The 5000-nt window shown below is 69.0% G+C and overlaps 1 non-coding gene across 1 annotated transcript; it reads right to left on the minus strand.

Moving 5' to 3' along the window:
• Positions 1-732: 732 nt before the first annotated feature.
• On the minus strand, positions 733-851 carry LOC120376091. Its single transcript, XR_005587011.1, has one exon. It is a non-coding gene; the product is annotated as a 5S ribosomal RNA (ribosomal RNA).
• Positions 852-5000: the final 4149 nt, after the last annotated feature.

Genomic DNA, 5000 nt, shown 5'->3' on the forward strand with positions numbered 1-5000 from the left:
CCGGGCGGGTCCGGGGCCGGCTTAATAGTCGACCCCGGGCGGGTCCGGGCCCGGCTTAATAGTCGATCCCCGGGCGGGTCCGGGGCCGGCTTAATAGTCGACCCCCCCGGGCAGGTCCGGGGGGAGGCTCAACGGTCGTTCCCCCAGCAGTCCGGGGGGAAAGCTTACCAGTCGTTCCCCCAGACTCTGCGGGGTGAGGCTTAACGGTCCTCCCCCGGGATCTCCGGGGCCAGGCTTCCCTGTCGTCCCCCAAACTCTGCGGGGTCAGGCTCGACGGTCCTCCCCCGGGGGTCAGCTTAACAGTCGTCCCCCAGACTCTCCGGGGTGAGGCTTAACGGTCCGCCAGACTCTCCGGGGTGAGGCTTAACGGTCCCCTCCCCGGGATCTCCGGGGCAGGCTTCCCTGTCGTCCCCCAGACTCCGCGGGGTGAGGCTTAACGGTCCTCCCCCGGGATCTCCGGGGCAGGCTTCCCTGTCGTCCCCCAAACTCTGCGGGGTGAGGCTTGACGGTCCTCCCGAAGCAGTCCGGGGGTAAGCTTAACGGTCCTCCCCCAAACTCCTCGTCCGCCCATGGGCCCCGGGGGTGGGGGGTCCCCCCGAGGCTTCGGGAGCCGCGGGTCCTCCTCGGTGGTGGTGGGGGGGGGGACTCGGGAGCGAGGAGGGGGCCTTCGGGCCCCCGCCGCGGTTCCTCCCTCCCCGGAAAAGGAGGGAGCCGGCCGGGACCGGGAAAAGCTGCCTACGGCACCTGGGATTCCCAGGCGGTCACCCATCCAAGTACTAGCCAGGCCCGGGACGGTTTACCTTCCGAGATCGGACGGGATCGGGGGCTTTCGGTCCGGTATGGCCGTAGGCACCCGGCTCCGAGCCTCCTCGCCCGCTTCCATCCACGGTCCCGAGCCAAACTGCCGGGAGGCAGTCCCGGCCGCGCGCGCCCGGCCGCTCGCCCGGCGGCCGGGTCCCGGTCTCGGCGGGGGGCGATCCGCTCCCACGCCCCCGAGCGTCCCAGTGGCTCCCGCCCGCCCGGGAGGGACCCTGCCGGTGGCGCCCGGCCTGGGGGACCCACGGTGCGAGGGGCGGGGGAGGGGAGCCGTCCGATTGCCCACCCGGAGAACAGGTCCACCGACCGGGTCGACCCGACGGCCGGTCGGTCGGTCTCGAGGTCATCTCAAGTTTGTCCACAGGAGGGCAGCACTGCGGCCGGGCAGCAGGTCAACCCGGTTCTCCCTACGGCCGTCGGAGCTCCGGGTTTACCTGGTGGCCGGGGACCGCTCAGGCCGGCCAGCAGGTCAACCCGGTTCTCCCTACGTCCGTCGGAGCTCCGGGTTTACCTGGTGGCCGGGGACCGCTCAGGCCGGCCAGCAGGTCAACCCGGTTCTCCCTACGGCCGTCGGAGCTCCGGGTTTACCTGGTGGCCGGGGACCGCTCAGGCCGGCCAGCAGGTCAACCCGGTTCTCCCTACGTCCGTCGGAGCTCCGGGTTTACCTGGTGGCCGGGGACCGCTCAGGCCGGCCAGCAGGTCAACCCGGTTCTCCCTACGGCCGTCGGAGCTCCGGGTTTACCTGGTGGCCGGGGACCGCTCAGGCCGGCCAGCAGGTCAACCCGGTTCTCCCTACGTCCGTCGGAGCTCCGGGTTTACCTGGTGGCCGGGGACCGCTCAGGCCGGCCAGCAGGTCAACCCGGTTCTCCCTACGTCCGTCGGAGCTCCGGGTTTACCTGGTGGCCGGGGACAGCTCAGGCCGGCCAGCAGGTCAACCCGGTTGTCCCTACGGCCGTCGGAGCTCCGGGTTTACCTGGTGGCCGAGGACCGCTGCTGCCGGGCAGCAGGTCAACCCGGTTCTCCCTACGTCCGTCGGAGCTCCGGGTTTACCTGGTGGCCGAGGACCGCTGCGGCCGGGCAGCAGGTCAACCCGGTTCTCCCTACGGCCGTCGGAGCTCCGGGTTTACCTGGTGGCCGGGGACCGCTGCGGCCGGGCAGCAGGTCAACCCGGTTCTCCCTTCGGCCGTCGGAGCTCCGGGTTGACCTGGTGGCCGGGGACCGCTGCGGCCGGGCAGCAGGTCAACCCGGTTCTCCCTACGTCCGTCGGAGCTCCGGGTTTACCTGGTGGCCGATGACCGCTGCTGCCGGGCAGCAGGTCAACCCGGTTCTCCCTTCGGCCGTCGGAGCTCCGGGTTTACCTGGTGGCCGGCGATCTCTCCGGGCGGCCGCCAGGTCAACCCGGTTCTCCCGCCGTCGTTCGGGGCTCCGGGTTTACCTGGTGCCCGACGATCTCACCGGCCGGCCATCAGGTCAACCCGGTTCTCCCTTCAGCGGCCGGGGCTCCGGGTTCACCTGGCGGCCCGTTGGCTCGCCGGCCAGCAGGTCACCCCATTGGTTTCGACGGGTTGACCTGGTGGCCGGTTTGCCTTCCGGGCCGGCGGTCCCCCCACACCGAGGGCAGGGCAGCACCGTTCCTCAGGACTTCCGAGGGGGGGCTTAATAGTCGACCCCGGGCAGGTCCGGGGCCGGCTTAATAGTCGAAACCCGGCAGCTCCGGGGCCGGCTTAATAGTCGACCCCCGGCAGGTCCGCGGTGGGGAGGCTTAACAGCCGTCCCCCAGACTCTGCGGGGTGAGGCTTAACGGTCCGGCCCCGGGCAGGTCCAAGGGGCCCGCTTAATAGCCGACCCCCGGCACGTCCGGGAGGAAATTTCTCAAAGTCCCTTCCCGACCTTTGGTTTCGACGGGTTGACCTGGAGGCGGGTCGGTCTCCCGGGCAGGGGAGTTTTTGAAAGTCCCTTGCCTGCCACCAGATCAACGCGGTTCTCCCTAGGGCCGTCGGAGCTCCGGGTTTACCTGGTGGCCGGGGACCGCTCAGGCCGGCCAGCAGGTCAACCCGGTTCTCCCTACGTCAGTCGGAGCTCCGGGTTTACCTGGTGGCCGCCTGCCGCTGCGGCCGCGCAGCAGGTCAACCCGGTTCTCCCTACGGCCGTCGGAGCTCCGGGTTTACCTGGTGGCCGGGGACCGCTGCGGCCGGCCAGCAGGTCAACCCGGTTCTCCCCTTCGTCGGCCGGGGCTCCGGGTTGACCTGGCGGCCCGTCGGCTTTCCGGCCACCAGGCCACCCCTTTGGTTTCCACGGGTTGACCTGGTGGCCGGTTTGCCTTCCGGGCCGGCGGTCCCCCAACACCGAGGGCAGCGCAGCGCGGCTCCTCAGGACCTCCGAGGGGGGCTTAATAGTCGAGCCCGGGCGGGTCCGGGGGGCGGCTTAAGAGTCGAGCCCGGGCGGGTCCGTGGCCGGCTTAATAGTCGACCCCCGGCAGGTCCGCGGCGGGGAGGCTCATCAGCCGTCCCCCAGACTCTGCGGTGTCAGGATTAACGGTCCTCCCCCGGGATCTCCGGGGCAGGCTTCCCTGTCGTCCCCCAGACTCTCCGGGGTGAGGCTTAACGGTCCGGCCCCGGGCAGGTCCAAGGGGCCGGCTTAATAGTCGACCCCCGGAAGGTCCGGGAGGAAATGACTCAAAGTCCCTTCCCGACCACCCGGTCCAACCCTTTGGTTTCGCCGGGTTGACCTGGTGGCCGGTTTGTTTCCCGGGCAGGGGATTTTTTTTTCAAAGTCCCCTGCCTGCCACCAGGTCAACCCGGTTCTCCCTACGGCCGTCGGAGCTCCGGGTTTACCTGGTGGCCGGCGATCTCTCCGGTCGGCCACCAGGTCAACCCGGTTCTCCCTTCGTCTTCCGAGGCTCCGGGTTTACCTGGTGGCCGGCTATCTCTCCGGGCGGAAAGTCACTCTCCGCGGCCGAGTTGGGTGAGCCCTGGGCGGCTTGCCTGGCGGCGAGGACCCGGTCTCGGAGGGCCCGATCCTTTTTCCAAAAATTTTTTTTTTCCGCTCCGGGGACCGGGGTGACCTAGTAGAACTCCCCGGAGCCTCTGGGCAAATTTTGGAAAAAAACTTCCACGCGCCCGATCCAAACGACCGGGGGAAAGTCACTCTCCGCGGCCGAGGAGGGTGAGCCCTGGGCGGCTTGCCTGGCGGCGAGGACCCGGTCTCGGAGGGCCCGATCCTTTTTTCCAAAAAAAATTTTTTTTTTCCGCTCGGGGGCCGGGGGTGACCTTGCAGAACTCCCCGGAGCCTCTGGGCAAATTTTGGAAAAAAAAAAAAAAAAACTTCCACGCGCCCGATCCAAACGACCGGGGGAAAGTCACTCTCCGCGGCCGAGGACGGCGGGCCGCTCGGCGGCCTGGTTAAGGCCGGAGGAAGCGGGCCGATCGATATTTGTCCGAGTCGGAAGAAAAAAAATTCAAAGTCCCCCCCCGGCCACCAGGTCAACCCCCGGGGACGCGGGCTGAAAATTTTTTCCAAGTCCCCTCTCGGAGAGCAGGTCAACCCCGTCGGCTAGCACGGGGTTGACCTGGCGGTCGGTCTTGCCGCGGAAGTCCGGAAGGGGTCGCCCGAAACCGCCTCGGCCGACCGAGGTAACCAGGAGGTCGGCGCGATTTTCGAGTTCGTCCCGCTGAGTCCGGGCTGGCCTTTTCCGACGTGTCCCTTGAAAAAGGTGCGCGGAGATTTTTGAGGACAGGGTTTTCAGAACCTCTGAGAACCGGAGCTCAGCCTAGGGGACCAATCCGAGTTTGGTACCCGACCTCGCCCGGGGGGGAAAGCGGCCACGGCCACGGCCTCCTTTCCCCGGCTCGCTGCCCAAGTGTCGGAAGCCAACCCGGCACGTCCGCCGCGCAGGCCAGGCGGCCGGACCCGAGCTTTGAGCGTCGGCGCCCCCCCGCTCTCCGGAGGAGGGGGAACACCCCGCCGGCCGCTGTCCTCCCGACCGATGTGGCCCTGACGTTCGCGACGGGAAGGGCCCTTCGCGGGCCGGCACCCCGACGGTGGGGCCGTCCGGTGTTCAGGCGGATCGGGACCCTTTGCCTTTTCGCGCGCACCGATCCCAGGGACCCACATCGACTTCCGTCGTCCCGAGGGCGTCTCCTCGGTGGCGGGCGGGGACCGGGCGCGGGCCCGGCTTCCCCGCC

This window comes from Mauremys reevesii, linkage group 12 (assembly GCF_016161935.1).
Source record: "Mauremys reevesii isolate NIE-2019 linkage group 12, ASM1616193v1, whole genome shotgun sequence".
NCBI classification, from domain to species: domain Eukaryota; kingdom Metazoa; phylum Chordata; order Testudines; family Geoemydidae; genus Mauremys; species Mauremys reevesii.